This window comes from Lissotriton vulgaris, chromosome 5 (genome assembly GCF_964263255.1).
Source record: "Lissotriton vulgaris chromosome 5, aLisVul1.2, whole genome shotgun sequence".
NCBI classification, from domain to species: domain Eukaryota; kingdom Metazoa; phylum Chordata; class Amphibia; order Caudata; family Salamandridae; genus Lissotriton; species Lissotriton vulgaris.
Window position 1 is genome coordinate 644534358 of NC_141693.1, and position 24943 is coordinate 644559300.

Below are 24943 nucleotides of genomic sequence, written 5' to 3' on the forward strand. Positions count from 1 at the left end.
GTGCATTAACTACTCAACATCTCCTGAATTTGTGCTTTGGGTTGCTTGTAGCCCAAGCCCCAAGCACCATCTGCACCGAAAATTGTGGGCCTACACTTGAAGAGTTTTCTGTGAGCCCCCTTCTTACATTTCCACTTGAGGCGCCTTCGCAATCCCTGGTCCATCAACTGGTAGGTCCTTGTGAAAGCAACTCTAATTTTTCTTGGCTTATCTGGTTGCTCCAGAAGTGCCCTGACTCAAGCTTCACTTCTTTCACCTGAAATCACCTGACATCTGTGGGCATTCGACTATCGTGCCCCTGGTCACTGGTTAGTGAACCAGACTCTGTCCCCTCTGCTTTTAGGTTCTTCTCAACTTCGATCCAGGCTAGGATAAATCAGGAGTTTATAAAAGCACAACTACTCACCTGTAAGGGTCTCAAGGCGCTAGGGGTGGGGGGGGGTGCAGGTTCCATTCCATCAAGGAGGGGGTCTGTCGAAGAGCCAGGTTTTGAGGTTTCTTGCGAAGATGGGGAGCGATGTTGTCTGTCTGAGGTGGAGCGGAAGGGCGTTCCATGCTTTGGCCGCGAGGAAGGAGAAGGAGCGGCCTCCCGATCTGGTCTTTCTGGTGCGGGGGACCTCGGCGTAGGAGAGCTGGGCTGATCGTAGGGTCCTTTGGGGTGCATGGAATTTCAGCCAGCTGTTCAGGTATGCTGGTCCGGTGCCGTGGAGGGCCTTGTGTGAGTGGGTGAGCATCTTAAAGGTGATTCTCGCTTCGACGGAGAGCCAGTGGAGTGTGCGCAGGTGCTGGGAGATGTGGCAGTGTTTTGGCAGGTTGAGGACCAGTCTTGCGGCGGCGTTCTGGATGTTCTGTAGCTTGCGGATGAGGTTTTTGTTTATTCCGGCGTAGAGTGCGTTGCCGTAGTCGAGTTTTCTGGTGACCAGGGCGTGAGTGACTGTCTTTCGGTGTTCAAGGGGGATCCATTTGAAGGTCTTACGAAGGAGGCGGGGGGTCTGGAAGCAGGAAGATGGGACAGAGTTAATCTGGCGGTCCATTTTGAGCTCGGAGTCCAGGATGATTCCCAGGTTGCGTGCGTGGTCTGTGGGGGTTGGCGGGTTTCCGAGGGCGGTGGGCCACCAGGTGTCGCTCCAGGCGTCGGGGTTTGGGCCCATGATGAGTACTTCTGTTTTGTTGGTGTTTAGTTGTAGGCAGCTGTTTTTCATCCATTTGGCGACGGCTTCCATGCCTTCTTGAAGGTTGCATCTGGCGGTGTTGGGATCGTTGGATAGGGAGAGTATGAGCTGGGTGTCGTCTGCGTATGACACGATGTTGAGTTCGTAGGTTCTGACGATGGGGTCAAGTGGAGCCATGTAGACGTTGAAGAGCGTCGGGCTGAGGGAGGAGCCATGGGGGACTACGCAGGTGGTAGGTGTGGGGTCTGAGAGGAAAGAGGGGAGTCTGACCCGTTGCGGCCTGCCGGAGAGGAAGGAGCAGATCTAGTCGAGGGCCTTGTCCTGGATTCCTGTGTCGTAGAGTCTGTGTATTAGGGTGCGGTGGGCGACTGTGTCGAACGCCGCTGATAGGTCTAGGAGGATGAGGGCTACTGTTTCTCCTTTGTCCAGTAGGGTGCAGATGTCATCTGTTGTCGTCTTTACCGGACACTTTACACTTCTTCAGCAGAAGCACTTTGAAGCAGATCGCCATTGAAAACGATGACGATTCCCAACACCAAAAGACATCTATGCACCCGGCTTCCCTGGGTGAGGTAACTCAAGTACTCATGGGTTGGCCTTGGAAACCCTTAAGTCTAAAAGGGTTTTCTCAAAGTCCTCTCCTAAGTGTCCTTTATCTTAAAATTTCCAACCGCGTCTTACCCCATGGAAGTAATGGTGATCCGTGGCTGTGTTTAGACACTGCATGCGTCCCCTGTGGGTCCCCTGTGTCACAACCTTGGGTGCTTCCTTGTGGCCCCAGCACTTCTACAGGCTCTAGGCCTTGTGTCCAGTCAATTTGTGGTTCTTATCCAATTTTTTTTTATATGGTTTGGTACGCCCCTAGGGCTCAACACATATTGTGCTAATTTACTGTGTGCTATTGAGTTTTCTGTATGTACTTTTGCCTCTAGCTTCATAAAGAGACTAGTGGGATGTGTTTAGAATAAATACATATATTTCATATATATACCTGGTTTGGTTCTCCTTTCATTTGGTAATTCACAAGATTATAGACTGGTAAAAAGAGCTAATTTACATTCCTCTAAGACTTTGCCTGAAGGTTGCTCTCCACAGCTACACCTAGGATAGCTTTCAATGAAGGTTATCTTTAACCTACCATCAATAAGGGTCATTTGGAGTGGTGCAAGGTGGCCACTAGAGTAGTGGACAGCATATGCCAGGCCAACTTTTCACACAGTGGACAACCAAAACCCCACAAGCCCCACAGAGGACCAGCCTGGGACCTCGGGGTAAGGGAAGTGCAAGGAGAAGAAGAAGAGGAAGACGCAGTTCAGTCCGCAGGAAAACAGGAACCTGATAATGGAGCTATTAGAACTAGGGCTGGGTGTAGTTTGCGAAGTAGCACTTCACGATGCTACTACAAAAATGCACTTCGCACTATGCGAGCTACGCGTAGCACTACGCGAACTGCGTAGTTTCATGTTCGCACTGTGCAAGATGCCATTTTCAATGATTGCACAGTGCAGACAAGCATCCAGCACTGTGCAATCTTTGAAAACAGCATCTTGCACAGTGCGAGCTGTGGTTTTCTGCCGCTCGAGGAGATTTTTCCTCGAACTGCAGCTGTAGTGTAGTTCCTATATTCCCAATAGGCTCTGCGCATTAGAATAACATAAACAATAGTTTAGACGTAGGACTGAGTTCGACTAGGTCTCTACTGAATATATTACACTTAATTAGGTATGCCAGCTAGCTCAGAGGTCACTAGAAACTTTCTCGAATGAACAGGAAGGAGTTAAATTTCCTGATTAGACAAGAAGGGATTAGTTTCTGACAACCGCATTAACATGACAACTTTGCTCCCTCCAGAATAAGGAGTATATCTCCAGAGCCGTGTGAAAACAATAGATAGCTATTTCACTCAGTCAATCGTGCATGCTTAGTTTCACCAGAGTGCAGAGAAATAGAGAGACGGGCGATTTCAATAAAAGTTGTTATTTATTGAGCAGTCTTCTTTCTCATGCAAGCGAAATGGTTTGCCAAAATTGACTAACCGTACTCAACTGGTGCTTCTAAACTACGCCTACCCCGGTGTACCTAACCTAAGCCTAGTACGTGGGAAGGAGTTAGTGAGCTGCAGTTTAAGTTAAGTTAGTTTTGCCAAGAATCTGAATCAAGAATTCTCTAAGGATCTAATCAGCTCCGTACCTTTATTTTAGAATGAAGGAGGTCTTATATCTCTTTCTCAGGACTCGATCTCCCAGCAACCCGCAAGGGTTACTGGAAACACTGGAGCTGGATTTCTCAGCAGGAGAAAAGACAGCGCCTCTCTCAGTGCGTCAAATGGGAAGGTCGGCTTCCTTTGGCACTCGCATCAGCTGGGCTTTGGGTAAGTAGATAGCTGCTCTGCTCCAAACCACAGTGCGTTGCTTAAGGCAAATGTTGGTATATTTATATCTGGAAGGTGCCGGGTTTGACGTAAGGTTGGACATAAGACGTCACTAAGAACTGTCACTAAGAACTGGCAGTTCTTTCATGACTCCCAGGAGTTCTAGGACAAATCAAAAAAGAAGCAGGGGGAATTCCCGGGCTGCTGGAGGTTTGGTTTGTATAAAGAACGCGTTGTACTTTCTAGGAGTCTAGGGATGTAGCCTTGCCGTATTTGGACTGCATTGGCTATGACTAAATATGGATATGATTCTTATGCCTTTATAAGGATATGATTTGTTATAACCACATCAGGGCATAAATCTGGAATATTTACCTAGAGTCCTAGATACGTTTACAACACCCACTCCACGTATAATGTCCATCATTACTAAATACTAAGCAATATATAAACATATAAGTATGCATGTGTTTTCCAGCCCAACCCAAAATACATAAAATGCATTTGAAATGGTAGAGGTACACGAAAATGAGTTTTATACTGTACTTTTTTCATGCAGTGGTATGACTCAGATAATATTTTTTGTAGTGCATTATAATCTTCACTGAATGAATCACGAAAGTTACATTTATGAAATGGCTCTTAACACAGAAGAGAAGGTCGAGACCATTTCATCACATAATTATACAAGATTGTACATGTGCTAGAGGCTGATTCAAAATATTGTCTCTAGAGTCTCTAAAAATAGAAGTTCTGTTCTCTAAGAATAGTTCTACTTTAAGCAGAGTACCATGTGCCAAAAAAAAGGTAAATATTTAGGAAATTGGGTAAAAATTATTACGCTTTCATTTGGACAAACAAATTAGTTCAAAATGTTTTCAGTAGTCTTGTTTATAAAAACTGAAGGCCGAATTCAGAGTTCAGGGAACCCTGTGTGCTTGCTATTTCAAATATTATTCTGGTTGTTAGGAGAGAATAGTACCTCAGATAGGCCGGCCAAAAATTTGTCTACATCAGTAGGTGAAAGTTGGGCCAACTCCAAAAAATCTGAAATAGTGCATATATGCGATGCATTGCCATCATCGGTGTTTAGATAAGCAATGGTCACAGAAGGTTGTACCTGTGTGGTGCCGCTTTCATCTCGTACTTCACCGCCACCTTATCGTAATGGTGAAGTCCCAACGAATCCCGTCATCAGAATAGGTAGCCTCTGGGGACAACACGTTGCATGAGCCGTTACCGAACCAAGCAAAGCATCGATATCCATTGGTACTGCTGATGGTAGTGTAAGACAGACGTCCAACAGGCATTCTTCTCCGCATAGCAGACATCGAAGCACAGGTAAGATGCAATCTTGCCAGATTGGTCTGAATGAAAGAAACCAGGTAGTATTCAGATCTCTTAGCCGGGCCCATCCGAGGACTTTAGTGATACGTTCTCGGTATCGTATTGCTAGGATCGTTTCTTCCATCGTAGCCTGAGTTTTGTCTGTGACTTGGCTTGCCATATCGGAGCAGAAGGAACAAAAATAAAATTCCTGCTACGAGTCACAAAATAAGAGGCAGGCCACCGAAAAAAGAATGCACAAAATTTGGGAAGATGCCCAGAACTGTTTCAAAGGGGGCTAACAGTCCCGAAAAAATTGTCTTAAATACATGCGCGATGCCACTGGTATCTGACATGTTTAAGATTTGGCTTAACATTTCTACAAAATGCACGGGGCAATTTGTCGATAATAGGGTATGTTCTCTGCCGCTGTCCTTGCAACTTGCAGATCATACGTTTCTCTAGACGAGGTTAAAGGCACAGTTGTTTGTAAAAGAATAGACTTCATTCTGCTTAAAGTATCAATTTGAATAGAAGAGATATTCACAGAAGGCCATATTGCTGCTCCATGTCTGGATTGCTGTTTGGATACAATACTTGCATAAACAAATGACCCTGGAAGTCACGCTCACAAGATAGGCTTTTCCTGGCATCATGCCACAACAGCTGTGGTCACTTATTATAACCTAGCTACCGTTGGAAAGTTGTCTGAAACAGGGCTCTATCTGTGTAGCAGGGGTGCCGTGCAGATGACATGAAAGGTTGTTTGATGAACCTTCGCAGGCTCCATGCAAGTTAATACCTTGACACAGAAGTGTACCTCTTAGTGATTTTTTACAATTGTTACCACTAAGAAAAACTTCTTTTTTCCCCTCACTATGTATCTATCTGTATAAAGCAAATTCCAGGTTGACTTGATGTATCCTTTACCCAACCTTTCATACAGGCCTGCTGGTATATCCTTTTGGCAGTATTGAAACTGAAAAGTTGTTTTCGGGATTGTGATGGTGCATGTATTATCCATTCAATGACCGGTCGTTCTGACATTGTCAATGGTAATTTTTCCAGTTTTTCATTGCTCAGCACCGTATGGTCGGCTCCTTTTTGTGCCAACGAGATTTGTCAATCAGTAAGATTAAAGATAGAAAATAATGATGTGTTGATTAGACTCCATGGCACGTAGCCTCAACGGAGGTTTTGTAACGTCCAGCCTAGCTGTACAATAGAACGCACTTGGGATTGACCATTTTGTAACATTAGCATATCCTGTTGTATTATATCAATAGCAGATGATACAATGCTGTCCAGTGAATCAATTCTGGAGGACAGAGTCATTAACCCATTGTCCACTACAGAAAGTGATTTCTCCAAATTAATATGATCAATTTCTCATATTTTTTTTGCAGTTTCAATTTGTGATACTCCCCAAGCTTCATTGTAAGGTGAGTATATAACGGCGTATATGAAACGTTTTTGATCCTGTTTGCTAGGTCCCATTATGAAATCTCGCTAGTCAGCACCTTCTTTAAGTAAAGTTAAATGTTGCTTAATTTCGGGTAGTGTGGATTTCTGTAGCCATTCGAGGCATAGTTTTCCTACACTGTATGTTGTAATTATCCATGGAAGTTTGTCTCTGGGAATATCTTGGGTCTGGCCTGTTCTGTTTGAATCCCTGTGTTTTGTTCAGGAATCTATCATGACAGTTATTAGTGTCTGAGGGCCAGATCAACCATTTGTTCCAATCAGGAATTGTTCTGATTTGTTTTAAAATATGGGACACGTCTAACCCCTCATCTGTCGTGGTGTTTCTATCAGGCATAGGCTTTGGTTGTTTAAATCTTTTATCTTGGCTAGGCCAAGACAGGTTGTTTGTTGAATGGTGTCATTCAGGAACAATATTTGTTCTGGGATCATGCAGGCTCTGAATAATGATTCTACACCTTGTACCTGCCACTCTTTTGTACCCCAGGTGGTTTTTGTCTCAATGTTATTTTTCCAAAATTCAAAACCAAATGTAGACATTTTTTCATAACATTTCTCAGAATAAATCAGTTTAGTATTTGTCAACATGTTTTTCATTCCTGTCTTACTTAACATTTTGAAATAAAACGTTTCTGGGTCAGTCATATTAAACCCTAAGAAGTATGGGAATTTTTCATAAAATGTCTTCGAACTGCCTTTTGGCGGAGTTGGACAATGTTCCCACTGATTATAACTGAAAACATTTCTAAGATTAGCAGATTTATGCAGATAATGATTCCCAAAGTGATTGAAGCAATACATTTCTTCATAATTCGAAGAACCCTGTAAATAATCATGTTCTGTAAATTTTGCTGACATTTCTAAATCTGACATCATATTATTAATATTTTCAAAGTCCCAATCATCAGAGAAAGTACTAGGTGATACAAAGTCACTTAAGGAGATCTTGAATTGGTGTGTATATTTCAAGAGCTCAACCGGGCCATAGATTTCGTAGTCAGTTTTGTCCATTCCTATACCATCAGGTATGGGGATGGCTGTGATGTTCACTGATGATAGTTCCCCTTTTGCGATGTGAGAAGATCTGTGTGGTTTCAGGACCAAGTTGATGTTCTGACTTGCTGTGTCCATTGTACTATATTTTCCATCAATAAATCGACCCAAACTCAAAACCAAGATGAGCCATAAAAGGAGGAAAAGTACGCCTAACACAATCCATAATTCAATCCATTGTTAAATCAGATATGTTTCTCCGAGTTGATGAAAGAGCTCTGTAATTTTCTTTTTGAAAGTTTTGTTTGTTGGCTTGTTTCCATCTTCACTTGGATCATCAGAAAAGTCATCGAAATTGATGAAGTAGCCAGATGCAGTTCTGTCAATTGTTTGGATGGCATGAGGATTGTTATTAATCTTTGTAGTTGCTTCTTCCTTTTTCATATCAGCATAGTCCGAGGCTACATCTTTGTAGACAGGTGTTTCTTGACGAACTGTTGCAATTTGGATTTCAAGAGGCACAAGTTCCATGGCTTTGTTGCATAGTGCTTTTTTATTCACCGCAGGTTTAGCAAAAGTGATTAGTCTTTCAGTTTGAACCTCTTGGATTGTAGCAAGATTTGGTCTTCTGCTATTTCTTGGGAGTCCACTGGGCCTACTACTTATTATTGGCCACATGATTGTGGTTTTACCGAATCGATTGATACAACTCGGTTCTCCTTTTTACCAGCAAGGGGCGGTAGTACTACCGATCTTGTTCCGCTGACAGCTAAGACAGGTACTGCTTTTCTGTAAGAAGGCCCAAATTACTTCTTCACCGCGATCTTTTCTCTGACCAAATCCCCAATCTTTGGAATCCGGACAGGTCTTGCTGGGACAGGTGGTTCTTCTTCAGTGGTCTTTGTCTTTAGCTTTGTGTTACTTAGACTTCTTCTTGTTTCATTTAAGTCCTGTAAAACAGCCAAACGATCTTTGATATCAACGGTTTTTTGTTTCACCACTGAAGTGTGACAATCAAGATCATGAATGATCATTCTTGTACCAAACAAACGTTTGTACGGAGTGATACTTCCTAGAGAATTTCTTGGCAGATTATTAAGACTACGTTGGACACTTATTAGATGTTTGACCCACCCGTCACCCGAACCTAATACCCTCGCTGTCATAGATTGCTTTATGTCACGGTTTTTTCTCTCCACTACTGCATTTCCCTCGGGATGGAATTGACTAGAATACCGCAATGCAATGCCCATGCTGGCCATGGCCTCCTTGTAAGCCCGAGAGCTAAACGCAGGACCCTGGTCAGAATGTAGCACGCCAATTGCGTATGTGCCAATAAAGACTTGCAAATCTTTTATAACAGTTCTGGTGTCAGCCGGGCGCTGGGGCCACATCCAAATGAATCTCGTCTTAATAATTATGGGACCGCATTTGTCTGGTCGGATGCCTGCGTGTAGATAGTCTAATGCTGTCTAATGAAGGTGTCTAGGCTGGTTTTACTGTATTAGAGTCAGATATCAGGTCCGGTTCATAACTGCGATCTCTAATGCAGTCCTGACACTCCATTGCAAAGTTATAAACTTGCACGCTCATTCCCGGCCACCAGTATCGTGATTGTAATTCTATTAGAGATTTCAGGATCTCTTGGTGCCTCAATCCCAATCCCATGTGTGCTTCTTCAATCAAGAAGACTCTCCAGTTCATGTTTGGAATTACTCTATCCCTCACTCCAGGGATTTGAGCAAACGGAACGGAGTTCGAATCAATTATGTAGGTATTTCCGAGTGGATAGTTTAGAGGTAACGCCGCATAATTGCCTTCCCTTGAGGCTTTTACTGCTAGTAGCGTTTCACCGTCTATTTGTTTTTTCATACGCTTTTTTGTAGCTATGGAAGCCGGTTGACCCGCTGCCGCTGTGGCTCTGTCAACCAATGAATTCCCTGCAACGTGAACACCATCACGTTGAAGACTCTGCGTATGTATCACGTGAGTCTTTCGTAGTTCTTTCTGCAAAAGAACTACTTGTTCCCATAGTTTTTTATGCTTTATTGTGGCACCTGTCTCATCTTTGTAACCGTTTTTTTTCCAGGTCTGCATGTAATTATTGTAAGACTGGACGCAGTAATGTGAATCGCACACTATAAGCATCAGGAATTCACGATTAGAATTTTCAAGCGCCATCTTTAAAGATTGTATTTCAGCTCGCTGAGCTGTACAGTTTCTGAGTGATTCAGTTTTAGTGACCATCGGTCTGAATTTACTTAAGCGCCAGCGACCTTTGACAATCGCGCACGCTGCATTGTAAATTTGTTTTTCCACAACGTAGTGTTGTGCAAATCTGTCTGTGTAGATTACACAGGTGTATTGTTCTAGAGGCAGAATCTCGATTAACAGAGGACATTTATTTTCATAATCCAGATACTCTAGTATTTTCATTTTCGGATCAAATGCGTGTTTCACGTCTTCTGTTGTAAGAGAATTTTCCCATTGTATCCATTTTGGATCTAGAGCTTTAGCCTTTAGAATACCTTGTCGTGTTACTGCCTCAAGGGCTGATACTGCTCTTAGTACAGATATGCTCTACCCTTGGGCTAGGGCTCTTTTTTTTGCTACAGCAGTTTGAACCGCAGTTAGAATTTTTTCAGTAGAACTGAATTTCATTTCAGCTTGTGTGTACAAGTGTGATTTGTAAGCTATTGGTACCGTTTCTCCCTCATTAGAGGTCAGGTTTGTGAATCTGCATCATCCTGGGATGACTCGGATTACAAGGTTGCGTTCGTTTGCGCGTGTTTGCAGTTTTGTTTTAGTTAACATGTCTGTTCGTAATGATAGTAAAATTTCTGTGTGTTTCTGAGTCCAATTAATTGGTTTAAACTCAGGTTTTATTAGTTCGTAGAGAGGTTTATTTCCTCTCTGCAAAATTTTGAATGTATGCTCTTCAGAAATTCAGGAAACCTAGAATTGATTGTACGTTTTTCAGCGTTTTTGGAGCTTGCAGTACTGCACCTTTCTCTAAGAAGTTGTCTGCTTAGCTTTTGCCTTCACTTGATAATTCATACCCTAAAAATAGGACAGTAAGATAGGCAATTTGTAATTTTTTAAAGTTAAATTTCTACTCTTCAGATGCGAACCCAAGTATGATGGTGTTCACTCTTTTCAAGTGAGTCTCCAGGTCATCTTCTGTAAGATAGATGTCATCGACATAAGATAATGCCTCATCATCAAATATTTGTAGTAACTCTGTTACCCTGGCTGAAAATAATCCTGGGATGTTCTTGAATCCCTGTGGGAGATGACAAAATTGTTTTTGTGCCCCCATGCTGGAGAAAGCAGTTAAATATCTGCTTTCAGGTGGTATGTTTTGACAGAAGAAACCATTTGAAATATCTAATGTCGTTTTATATTTTATTGCGAACTATATTATTCATTAGTGCTGCACTGTGTGAGTTTTGTACTGCAAAGGTTTTACAGCAGGAGTTTAGGTGTCTGTAGTCCAAAACTAGACGATATGAATTGTCTGGCTTGGAGACAGGAAACAAAAGATTGTCCATTTGTGAGGTGCATGTTTCAATCACCCCCTGATATTCAAGTTGATCTAAGATTTCTCTGACTTGTTTTTTAGCTTCTTGCTTAACAGGATACTGCCTCTGTGCAGTAGGTTGATTTTTTAACTGGATTTTATGGTGAGGAGAATCCTCATCCCATCCTACATGATTTTTATATAATGCAGGGGCCTGGGCCACTGCCCATTTCTTAGCAAATGTGTATTTTTATGAATTGGAATGTGAGTTGAGAAGGCAGGCATAATCATTTATTTGCCATGTGGGCACTCCCTGACAAACTCTGGTGGCCAGTCTTTCTCTGCTAGAAGGATATCATAACCTTTAGATAGGTTCTCCCAAAAGAGACTTTTTATTTTCCTAGTTTTATCTCCCTCTATACGTAATGTTATTTCATATAGTTTATGGGGCACGCTAACTCGGGTGTCTGCAGTTTCCACTTGAATGTATTCATTCGTGTCCACTGTCTCCAGAAGATTCATCAGGATTTTGCGAGCTATGGTCACTTCTGCTGCACTGTCTAGCATTGTCTAGGCCCATTCTCCGTTTTTCAGATGTGTCCTCAGAATTCTCGGCATGTTTTACTTTAATACTGGCTACCTTCTTTCTGGGAAATTGTAATTTTTTATTTTGATGAGCAGGTTCCTTGTCTTTGGGCTTGAGGTGCTCCTCTTTATGTTCTGACAGTCCTCTTCTTTCCAATTTCTTTGAGGAAGTCTGAAAAGATCGAGAGGGACCTGTATCAATATCTTGATATCTGTCAGGCTTTCTCAAATTGTCCCTATTTCTAAGGTTGTATCTTTTTTCAGAGCGCTCTCTTTGGGGAGACTTGCCTCCTCCTTCTGGAGATCTATTCCTTAGTCGAGGCGACCTTCCTCTGGACTGAAACTTTTCTTCTCTGGGAGTGGTTTGTTTATTACCCTCCCACTTCTTCTTTTGAGAGTTGAGATTATTTTTAATGAAAGTCTTTTCAGGATTTTCAGTTAGTTTATTTAGTCGGTAGGTTGTACCGTCAACTGTTAATTGAACTAAATCTCTATATGCTTTTGTTAATTCTTTTTTTTTAACTAAGAGTTCTTCGCTTGACATATTTTCAATGTTGGGATGTGGTGTATAGCTGGCTAGAACCGGCCATGTGGCTCCTGGTCTACCTAGTGGACCGAGCCTGGTAATGTGATTTTGATGTTTTAGGGCCCCATTAAACCAGAGCAGGTGCTCTTGGTATGTTAGTGGAATTTCAATGTCCTTGAAAGGGGCATATCCCTCTGGAGATTCCTCTATTTTGTAGTAGTGGAATTCGCGTGTCACAGCATGTGCTGCTGGAAAATTTGCAGAGGAAAAGAATACCTCTGTCTGCCGATATTCATGGGTCTCCACCACAAATACAACTGTACCACCTCTTGATGATACTCCATTTTCTATAAGTTTTATAGTTTTAGTTTTTCTTATATTGACCGGGATGATTATAGCATTCGGGTCGTCATCTTGGATATTTGGGTCATCCGCTAAGAGTTGAGCTGCTAGTCTAGCTCTCTCCCTTTCGTCGTCACTTTCTGACATTTTACTGACTGAAAGTTTTGCAGATCAAGTTTCAAGGAAACAAAGATTAGGTGCACAATATTTTGGAACACTGTATCCTTAAACGTTGACTAAACCAAAAACTAATACATAGGAATCACTTCCGACTAAGTTCTGGCGGATATTAACCTTTTACTAACTCCAGACCGCTATTGGAGTTTTTACGGGAAAAGGGGTCTGTGTGAAAAGCACGACTGAGTTACTCTAGTATCTTGCGTTAGATTGTCACCTTACCAAACGTTGGGCGCCATGTAGTGTAGTTCCTATTTTTCCAATAGGCTCTGCGCATTGGAAAAACATAAACGATAGTTTAAACGTAGGATTGAGGTCGACTAGGTCTCTACTGAATATGTTAGACCTAATTAGGTATGCCAGCTAGCTCAGAGGTCACTAGAAACTTTCTCAAATGAAACAGGAAGGAGTTAACTTTCCTGATTAGACAAGAAGGGATTCGTTTCTGACAACCGCATAAACATGACAACTTTTCTCCCTCCAGAATAACGAGTATATCTCCAGAGTCGTGTGAAAACAATAGATAGTCAAATGTGCCTGCTTAGTTTCACCAGAGTGCAGAGAAATAGAAAGACGTGCATTTTCAACAAAAGTTGTTATTTATTGAGCAGTCTTCTTTCTCATGCAAGAGAAATGAATTGCCACAATTGCAATACTTATCATAAAGTAAAGTGCGTACAGTAAAAGGAGTATTATAAAATAACACTGTAAAAGCATTTACATGGTTTCTGAGCCATATGATACTTAAAACTGATAAAATATATACAATACATACAATGATAAAAGTTGACTAAACATACTCAACTGGTGCTTCTAAACTATGCCTACCCCGGTGTACCTAACCTAAGCCTAGTACATGGGAAGGAGTAAGTGAGCTGCAGTTTAAGGTAAGTTAGTTTTGCCAAGAATCTGAATCAAGAATTCTCTAAGGATCTAATCAGCTCCGTACCTTGGTTTTAGAATGAAGGAGGTCTTGTATCTCTTTCTCAGGACTCGATCTCCCAGCAACCCCAAGGGTCACTGGAAACACTGGAGCTGGATTTCTCAGCAGGAGAAAAGACAGCGTCTCTCTCAGTGCGTCAAATGGGAGGGTCGGCTGGGCTTTGGGTAAGTAAATATCCGCTCTGCTCCAAACCACCGTGTGCTGCTTAAGGCAAATGCTGGTATATTTATACCTAGAAGGTGCCGAGTTTGACGTAAGGTTGGACATAAGACGTCACTAAGAACTGTCACTAAGAACTGGCAGTTCTTTCAGGACTCTCAGGAGTTCTAGGACAAATCAAAACAGAAGCAGGGGGAATTCCCGGGCTGCTGGAGGTTTGGTTTGTTTAAAGAATGCATTGTACTGTCTAGCAGTCTAGGGAAGTAGCATTGCCGTATTTGGACTGCATTGGCCATGACTAAATATGGATATGATACTCATGCCTTTATAAGGATATGATTTGTTATAACCACAAAAGGGTATAAATTCGGAATATTTAATTAGGGTCCTAGATACGTTCACAACACAGCTTTCTCAACACGGACTGGTAATTTCTCATCGAGAGCGGTCGCGAGCATACGCGACCACTCGCAATGAGAAAACAGACCTCTCCGTGTTGAGAATATCGCAGGGAGGTTTATTTTCCACGCTCACGATCAGCAACTTGATGTTCCTGATCACTCGCGGTCGCCAACTTGTTGTTCAGGGCCGCAAGCAACTAAAAAATGACCACTGCGCTACACTACGTGTGTTCGCACTGTGCTACGTGCAGCTCGCATAGTGCGAAGATGTGCAAACTTCGCAAACTACGCAAGCGTAGCGCAGTGCTTCGCCTAGGCTTAGATAGAACACCACCAACTACTGTTTGTCACCTCTAATGTGTCATTGGCAACAAAAACTGGAATATGGTAGTCCATTGTGCACAAGGGGAATGCAGTTGAAGTGCTGAGGAGGACAATGGAAGAGGTCAAGAGGCACTGGATTGATGTGAAGCGCAAAACCAAGCAGAAACTCAGCAACAATCAGAAGGCAGCAATGCAGACGCAATGTGGGAGTCCAGCACCCCAGGAGGAGCTGGATGAGATGGAGGAAATGGTGTCACCAGCAATGTTCCCTCTAATTATTTTCCTCTGTGTGCGGCAGTGGAAGGTCTCTGTGCACTGCAGCCCAGGCTATGTGCGCCGGGAACCAGAACTCGTGTCTGGGTGCAGCACCAAATATCACACCTGTAGCACCACATGAAGGGTCTAAAGGCAGGTGTTCAATTTAGATACACACGCCATGACATGAATTGGTTACACGGGCAAGTGAACTTCTGGTTTAGAAAAGCATAAGACTCCAACTATGGTACCTTAAGATTTTACTAAAGATCCTCCTCAAGCACTGTTCATAGGGTGAGAACATGTTGGGAGCCTATACAAGATCACATATATACAATACACATGGATATAGCACTAGAATAATCTAGCTTTGGGCGGCTTGGAGTAGCCTTTAAATACGCAAAGTGCAAGCACTGGGTCAAGCCTGTTAATATTCCTGTTGCCTTTTCTTATTTTCCGGCTCCTGCAACTACTGAGCTTAAACACAGAGTTTCATAAAACTGTGTTCCAGTACTGCCCCAAGCATTGGCTTGCAATGCCAAAGGAGTGTGTAGTAATTACAAGGAGACTGACCCAGCATCACCCAGCCTGTCAATGAGGTGCCTAACACAGTATTTGGTGAAAGTTAGAACACCCTTTCAAGCAATAATACAGTAAATTACCTTTGACACAATTCTGTCCTGAGTCACTATCAGGAAGGTGTATTTGTTGTGCTTGATCCCATTAAAATGGAAAAGGTTGAAAGAGTGGCGGATTTCAGAAAGAAAAAAGTCTATTGTGAATAAATGTAGTTCTCTGTTCATATTAGTTTGTGTTGCTTGGTTATGATTCTTCTTAAATCTGTACATTTGTGAGCGATAAAAGGTTCACACCTTTTAATTGCTGCCTAGTACAAGTGATCACTCATGTTCAAGTGTAGATAGTTGCGAAGACGTCTTTTTCAAAGAAAATCCTGCAACACCTTGTATTGCAAATGAATTGGTCACTATTTGGTATTCTTGAAGTGCTATGTAGATGCCTTTCTAATTTTAGAACAATTTTATATGTAAAAAGGAAACATCATGAAAGGCAATACAAGCTTTGTAAAGTATACAAAGGCTACACACTAAAATCAGATGTGAAATCACAAGTTCTACAGTTTAAGGTGCAGTGCTAATAGCGATTAATGACTATGGGCTAGATGTGGGTAATTTAAATGTACCACTTTGAAAATACAGAATTTTACTGATTCAGTATTTTCGAATCGGTAAATGCTATGTAGAAAAAAAATCTGTAAAAAATACTGAATCGTTAATATACAGTATTTACCGAATCGGTATTTACCGATTCAGTAATTGCCTCCCGATTCGGTAAAATTGGGAAAGAGTCAAGGTTGGCAGGGTGTCACTTTGACACCCTGTTGCACCCCTGAATAGTGCTGGTGTGCACATGTGGCACACATACATGCCTTAAGGGCATGTATGTCTGTCACATGGCACAGGTGTAAATGCCCAGATTTGCATTTACAGAGGTATTTGTTATTTACCACCAACTAATAGTTGGTGGTAAATAACTAATCCTTCAGGCACAGAAGCACTCTTTAAAGTGCTTCCTACATGTCATTTACAGAGTCGTTATTTACCGAATCGGTAAATATGCCACCTACATCACAAAAGGCTATTACCGGTCGGTAACGGACAATTTTGTTACCGACCGTAGCCTTCCTACATCTGGCCCTATGTTAATTAATTCCCTGTTATATTGGTCATGGATCAAAATGTTGTTGGGAAGCAAAATATTGAGACACTTCAGACTTAAGAATAGAAATGTCACACAAACACAGGGAAAATATGAAAATGTCACAAAAGGAAAATTAAACTTGCCAGCTAGATTTTGCTAGAAAGAAAGCGTCACTCATAGTTGTTGAAATGTCACTAATAATTACACTGAAATCATGAAAAGGTCACACAGAGCAATGTGAAACTGTGACAGCTATATATGTATTTCTATTACCCTGGGCGAACCACTAATCTACGCTCGCGGAGTTTGCGAAGTTTGCGCAACTTCGGACTACGCGAGCTGCACGTAGCACAGTGCGAACATGCGTAGTGCAGCGTAGCATAGTGCAGCAGTAAATTTTTGCTTGTTCCCTGCCCTCAACGTCATGTTCGCGACCGCGAGCAAGCAAAATGACATCCCGGCGAGCGTCTCAACGCGGGGAGGTCAGGTTTCTCATTGTGAGTGGTTGCGCATGCTCGCGACTGCTCTCAATTAGAAACTACCATTTCGTGTTGAGAAAGCTGCCGCTCGTGTAATAATCTACTCTAGCAGCAGAAAACTACAGCTCGCACTGTGCAAGATGCCGTTTTCAATGATTGCACACTGCCGGATGCTTGTCCGCACTGTGCAATCATTGAAAACGCATCTTGCACAGTGCGAAGATGCTACTACGCAGCTCGCATAGTGCTACGTGAAGTTCGCGTAGTGCAAAGTGCACTTCGCGTAGCGCTACTTCGCGAACTACGCCCACCCCTAATTTCTATATATACGTTTCCCTCCTTTTTATGGCTGGATTTTGCTGGTGAGAATATGTTACTCGTAGCCCTGCCAAGTACCAAGCATCAGGTGTTAGGCTAACGCATTTCACTGTGGTTGTCCGCACTGAAATGCAAATTCATGCACAATAGGCATAGCACCTGCCTCTGCTGTCAAGTCATAATACCGCTATACTGAAACTGGAGTGGCAGCATGCCTGTGTGAGAGCGCTGCTGCTGGTAGGCTTTGAAGGCTGCTGGCTACAATGTATTAGGTAAAATAGGAAGTAATCCTCATGGATGCATGCGGCATTATGCAGGATGTGGCAATGCCAGGGCAGCACTTACACCGCAGCGCGGTAATTTAAACATAATCATAAATGATCCCTGCCACCCCCGAGACCCAACCCCATGGAACCGCTGTGGCTGCTGGAGTCCAGAGCACATACTGTGCAGCTACTGAGTCTGAATGCAGCCCGGGTGGCATGTTTGCAGAGGGAGTCATTTGTTGTGACCAGGAGGACTCTGGTTTCAATTATTTGAAAAAGGGAAAAGCTCTGGTAAAATAGGAGTGCTGGTGCTTGTTAGTAAGTGTGCTTGCTTTAAGATGCATGCTTTTAATAAATATGCATACTTGAGCTCATGGTTTTCAGAGAAAATATGTGCCTTGGTGTTGAAAACATTCCCAACTTCAGCATAATCTATATCTAATCACGACTGTATGATTTTTATTGATCCAGCTAGCTCTAGAGTGGGGCAAGCAGTGCCCCAGCTGTACGCCGGCGGAGCAAAAGGACAGGGCCGCCAGTCACTGACTCTGTGACCCTCTCCTATGGACAGGAACAAAGACTAACATGAGACGGGTGCTCCCTTTGACCCTTTGCAGTAACATTCCCATTCCTGAAGCTGATACAACATTTGTACGAAGGTGGATACCTGACAATGGTTACCCCAGATTTTTTGCCTTGTGTTTAGCTGGTTTCCGACTTAGTTGGCCTGGTTCCCTGCTAATCAGGGCCCCAGGCTCTCTGCTCCCTCTTTAAAATGGACTCCATGCACCCTAGGTGCATAACCAAATTGGTACTGGACACCTTGTCAGCCCCTATCTAGTGCACTATAGGTGCCAAGGGCATAGGTGCATCCAAGGCCTACCAGGGGCTGCAGCATAGCTTTTGCCACCCCTGGCTGGTTCTTAAATTGACACAACTGGCTGATCACTCAGCTGGGGCAAGTTGGTGTAATCACCTCCTGCTTAGATATAGTATACCTATATCTAAACCTATATCTGGACACATATAAACCTATAGGTCACTCCTATGGCAGGCCTTATCAATCCTGGAGGCAGAGTGCTTGGTTTAAAGTGAGATGGTGCTCTAGCATGAGCTGAGCCTGTGTGCAGCTGTCGGGAACAATTCCCTAAACTGTTCCGGGATAATGCCATACCATATACTATTAAGTGCATTATAATCCATCGCGGTTATATGTTAACTTTGGTTTGGCTATATCAAAACATGTCGTGTAAGGTGTCATACGATTTGGAATACTATCCCCTCGACAGTCCTGTCGACGGGGATAGCATTCCACCCTTCTAGAGGGAGAAGACATGTTACTTTACTGAAGCACGGTTGATTTTTAAAAGAGCCTCAGCATCACAAAATGGACGCTTTTGCCACAGACACGAGTCTGACCCCCTGTTGCTTGCCAACACTCAGCCGAGGAGGCCTGGACAAAGGGTTTCCTGTCACGGGGAGGCATCACACAACCCCAGACAGGAGATAGTGGATTGTAGCAGGGAGGTTTGAAAGAAACCAGACAGTGCCTGGGGAGCACAAGGCTTCCCCTTGCATAATCCGGTCAAACCGGTTCTGGGGCACACCAGCCCCAGTCCTAGTGTGACCCTGGACAAAGGGAAAGGGGTGTAACCACCCCCTTCCTGGGTCCCACCCATAGGAGGGAGCTAGCAGGTAATCCAGCCCCCTAGATTGGTATAAGAATGGGAGCAGTGCCAAAGCACTCAGATTATCCTGACTGAAACTTATGAAGCGAAACTCTGGACCCTTCGACATCCTACTCAACGTAAAAGACTGAAGAATCTCCCTTGTGGTCAAGGAGTGACCACCCTGTGCAAACAGGCACCATCCAGCACCTCGACGTTTGCTTTGTTGCAGTTCCTGCCGGAACTCGAGCGACAGAGTTCAACATGACCAAGCGTGCCTGCCTTCTAACAGCCCGATCCACAGTCCCTGCAAAGCTGAGAGGCATGGAGGTGCCCTGAAGCGTGGGGCCCGCCATCCTGGAGAGACCACGAGATGCTGACCGTGCAGCCTACGAGTGACCCTCGAAGCTGCGAATTGGGGTTTGAGAAGCCCCAGCCCTGTGCCTCTCTTGCACCAAAGCTCATCCTTCTACACTCACCGAGTGCTGCGTGGGGCCCTTCTGCATCTTTTGGCTCAACGCGTTGGCCCGGTAACTTGCCCGTTGGCTAGTGGCCCCTGTGCCGACGAACCTTGAAACTTAACTTGTGAATCTGGTTGCTCCAGAATTGCACTCGCTCCCCTGAAAGGGAGCACTCGCTCTGACCCTCCTGGTCCGAGTGTTAAGCCATCTTTGAATCCTGCGTGGGTTGCGCTTGCCAAGGGTTGTTTGCTCCAATCCGGAAGCCGACACCGCCGACAGCGAGAGCCTTCATGGGACAGCTCGTGATCCACTCCTGTACATCCACAGTGTCCCAGAATCCACGTGGCAGCAGAGAGACGCTTCTTGACAGCGACCTGAAAGCGCCCGACATTGCCTGGTTCCTTCCTGGTTCCACCCTGGTCACTGCTGAGTGACCCAGACTCTGTCCCCTCTGCTTTCAGATCATCTTTATCTTTGTTCCACCCTTGGATCACACCAGACACTTCTCGACTTGACGCCTGCAGCATCTTCAGCTCCAAGCACCATCAACCAGCGTGGCAAAACCCGACACTACTTCGCACCTGTGCACCCGTTTCCTGTGGGTGAGGTAACTCAGCAACGCTGGTGTTCCTACACTGGTACATACCTCTAGTGTATGTGTCTAAAGTTTCATCCTGCTAGGTTAAGCGGAAGTCTCCTTTAACTGTAACTTTATAACTTTTACTCACCATTGACATTGTATTGGTCCCTGTGTGTGCTTTAACCCCTTTACTGCTAAGGCCATTTACCTATTCTCATCTAATTTCCATTGAAATCAATGAAAAGTGCATGACGAGTTACCCTTGTCATTAGCAGCCAAGAGGTCAAGAGCTGCACCCGAATCCCGCGGGCTTTTCCCGACTTCAGCATTGCTAGTCCCGACTGCTTCCAGCCATTCCCTAGGCCCTAGGCCTAACCACTGTTCGATTGGTATCTCTTATACCACTTTTTAATATATGGTTTGCGTGGCCCCTGGGCCTCATCCATTATTGTGCAACTTTTATATGTTTAACTGTGCTTTTGTTTAAACGCTTGTGCCTCTGCACTCATAAAGAGTACAGAGGATTATTTTGTAATAAATACATATATTTTTATAATATATAACTTGTGTGGTGTCCTTTCATTTGATATTACAGGATTGTGATTGGTAAAACAGCTTGCTTAACACGACCTCTTGAGTTAAGCCATTAAGACTGCTTAGTCCATGCTACCATTAGGATAGCTTACAACAAGACACAAAAAGGGTTGTTTGGACTGATACAAGGTGCCCCCAGAATTGGAGACATCATATATCAGGCCAACTTCTCACAACATTTAACAGTATTTAACATTATTCCTACACTGGTAAATATTGTAATGCCTTTCCATATCTCAAATCTTGCTCCCCACAGACCATTTCTCCACCAGTGATACCAGCAGAACCCCTCCAGAAACCCTCTCCTCTTATGCCGCAGTGTGGCGGTTTTCGGCTGCCTCCAATGCCGCCTCATTGCAAACACGTCCCCCGGCTGGCAATTACCAGAACCCCTCTGGTGATCAAGGCAGGCCCCTGTGTTGCCCCTGTGGTATGACCGATTGCCTGGCTTGACAGTAGAGCCGCCAGTTCTCGCCAGGGGCTATTTAGCTCGCCAGGGAACCCCCACAAAAAGACACTCCTGCCATGGCCAGCCTAGAGCTTGAGTGCATGCGCTCGGCGTGCTTTTCTTGCCTCTCTCCATGCTTCAATTCTCTCCCCCCTTGGTTGACTCTCTCTGTGCTTCAATTCCACCACAGATGCTGGCCTCCACCTCCCCATCCCCCTCAACTCTCTATACTGCAGCAGGCCGCACAATCACTTTCATCAGTTTTACTTTCATGGCCACTGCTTATTTGTTGCTCTCACTCCCCATTCTTTCTCTGTCTGTTTTTGCATCCTCTCTATGTCTCCTGCTAGTTCTCTCTTTCTCACACTGTCTGCTTCACTCTTTCTGTCCCCCGTCACAACGTCCATTTTGTTTATTTCTATTGCGCTCCTCTTTTTTAAAATCTGTCTTTTTATTTCTCTAGCTGATAGTACACTTTCGGGCTGTGAGGACGTTTCTCCCTCTGTCTCGCTCTTAACTGGACAAAAAAGTGCAAGGACCTGTGTGGCCCTGCGAGATAGCTCAGTGGACTAATTTCCTCACTGCAGAGAAGTATGCGATACATGAAAGGTAAAAAATGAACTCCCAGCTGGCCCGGTCAGTCTCTTTTCCTCCGGAGGGCGGTAAAGGAGTGATGCTGGATTGTTACAGCGCCTTGAGTCTTAGCTAATAACTGCACTCTGTTACGATACCAATGAGACATCTCAGTGACCTATGAGGGTGAACGCTTCTCCTATTTACCTAACCCGTCAGTCATATTCATGGCTCCTTGCAGGGCTGACTAGGCCCTTTAACCTTCTAAGCTCCATAACATAAGCACTCTAAATTCTGATACCACACACCACTGAACAATATTATTATTATGAGCTACACAAGTCACATAGAGTCTAAGACAACCCCTTACGAATGGAGGGGGGAAGTTACCATCACAGCGTAACATGCATGCCTCTGCAGCACACTTTACTCTTCCCTGCAGATCAAACTACAAATCATGCCCTTTTACAGCTATAAAATCATGTACTTATTTTTGCAGCTACGCAGTCCCAAAATGGCATGAGCCACTGATGTGAATTGGAGCGCCTCATGCCTCCTAAGACAATATGAAGCTCTATATAAATTCTTTAGTAAAATATGTGTCAGGTTACTTCAAGAGTTATTAACAGAAGTTTGGTTCTTTGAAATTCTAAAGAATGAAAGAGGTGCTTCTCTGCACATTTTGAGAATGGGCAAAAATAGGAGGCATGTGCTTTTCTAGGGTGGGTTAAGACCCACATGCACCCACACCTGAGCAGGGGCAGTTCTCATGACGGATGCACTAATGTAAGAGGCGGGTCTAGTAGACATGTTGCTGACGTTAGAAATAGGCATTCAATCCAGACAGCCCGCATTGCGATAGCTTGTAGCACCATAGCGTTTTATATTTGCCAATACTCTTTTCCATTTGTTGCTGCCTGCGCACTCCTCCTTGTTATCATTGCTTAACAGTCCTGCCTGCCTGAAAAACAGCGCTATGTGCAGTAACTAATTTCTATGCATTTTTTTAAATGTGTGTGTTTGTGTCTCTTCATCTTTGGTCATGTATCTGTGTGTGTGTGTGTGTTTGCATGAATGTGTGTATCCAAGTGTCTGCACCTCTGGGTGTGTGAATGCCTCTATATGTGCATGGGTGCGTTTTTCTGTTAAGTTGGCTTTGCATGTTTCTCTAAAAGTGCCTGTATGTGATTCTATAGAAGTATATATCTAATTATGTACACCGGCTATCCCCGCCCACCTCACTTTACCTCCCACCTTGACGGCAGTGACTTATGCTCCCAGTCCATCTGCTCCTGCTACATCATCACTTCCCCTGCTGTTTCAGGCAATGGCCCCCCTTGCGCTCACAGACGGCTAAGAAACATTAGCATTGAGCTAAGAAACATTAGCATTGACAAAGACAATAGCTCTTGCATTGCCGAGACCTATTGGCTTTGTCAATGCTTGTTGCTAATAGTACATGGCTGAATGTGGCCTTTGAAATAGTATTCTTGTTAATTGCAGTGCACACTAGTGCTGCAATTAAAAAGAATACTATCTCAAAGGCCCACATTCAGCCCCACAGCTGCCCACTATTAGCTAAAGAACTGCAGGTTCATAGACAGCATGTGCTTTCAGGTGATTCTGAAAGCACACATTGTGTATGACTCTGCATTCCTTTTGCTGATAGTGCGGGGCTGAATGTGGGCCTTGAAATCGTATTCTTATTAACTGCAGCGCCTGTGCGCACTGCAATTAGCATGAAAACTATTTCAAAGGCCCACATACAGCCCCACAGATGCTCAATATTAGCAAAGGAATGCACAGTCAAAAGCGACGTGTTCTTTCAGAATAATCGGAAAGAACACGTTGCGCTGTAGATTGTAACATTCCTTTTCCTAATAGTGCACACATGCGGGGCAGATTGCAGGCCTTTGTAAAAGTATTCATGCTAATCGCAGCGCATAATGGCACTGCAATTAGCATGAATACTTTCACAAAAGCCTACAATCTGCCCTGCATGCATGCACTAGTAAGAAAAAAAAATGCAGCAAGGGCAGGCCCCACCAGCTCGTTAACTCGAGCCCTCCCTAACCATACAGGACATAAAGTCACTTTTCTGATGCTCGGCTGTGTCCTCGTCACCATCGTCTCCAGCTCTGCCTCCTCCAACAAGGAAATTACAATTTTTGGCATTGCTTGCATTTTAACAGCGGCGGCGCAAACAGTCTTACAGGCTGTGTTGGGTGTTTGCGTGCATGCTACAATTGGGACACTGTGCACTGGGGGTGAATTCAGTGGGCGCGCGCGCACCCGTGGACACTCCAGGGAACAGTGGTCACCAGTCATCAGTGTGGGGATGGTGGCAGGAGTTGGGGGACCAGACACTGCTCAACATGACCTGACACAACAGCAACAGGGTGAGTAACGATCGGGGACGGGGGAGATGGGTAAAATCGCACACATGCACAATTAAGTATAGCACAGTGCACACCCACAATGACTCTGGATCATGTCCCTGATCCCCTTGGCAGACTGCAGCACACCTAGAAACAGCAAGTACCCCCTGTCGAGTATGGGCCAAGAGGGGGCCCTTCCCACACATCACCAATTTCACAACCAACCCATGCACATGTGCCTAACCCAGCAAAGAGGTGTGTCTGTGAGCCACACTGACAATGCAAGTGACACAGCATGATGAATAGCATGGCTGCAGGCAATTTATCATGACATGTTACGTGCCACGACACTGAGGTGGTTCAGTGTGGACTAGGGTTGGGCGGAAGTCGGGTAAGGGACTTTCGCGGAGAGGCACTAAAATTGAAACAATTTCCATGCCTCTCCGCAAATTTCCGTTACGTGACACCTGCCTGGCAAAGAATGCGCATGCGCAGGCTCCCACACATGCGCAGTTTCAGAAAGAAGGCGCGATGGACCAGGAAGAGAAGACCCCGCGATAAGGTAAGTGTTTTAAATCTTATTTTAGGCTTTAATCTGTTTAATATTGTGGGCGGGAGGTGGGCCGCCAACTTGCATTCCGCCCCAGAGTGTGCAAAAATTTGCCCAGTTTTTCCGTCTTCTTTGAGGAAGGCGCAAATCTCTGTACATTCCATGGGCGGAACGGAAATGTCCACCCACCCCTATTGTGGACCACATCGGTAAATGAACAGGTCACCCTCTGACACATCCACGTGCACAAACAACCCCTGATGTTAACAACACATCTCTGGACAAATCATACCCCAGACTCTCAACTCCCACCAAGAACCCAATGTACCCAAGT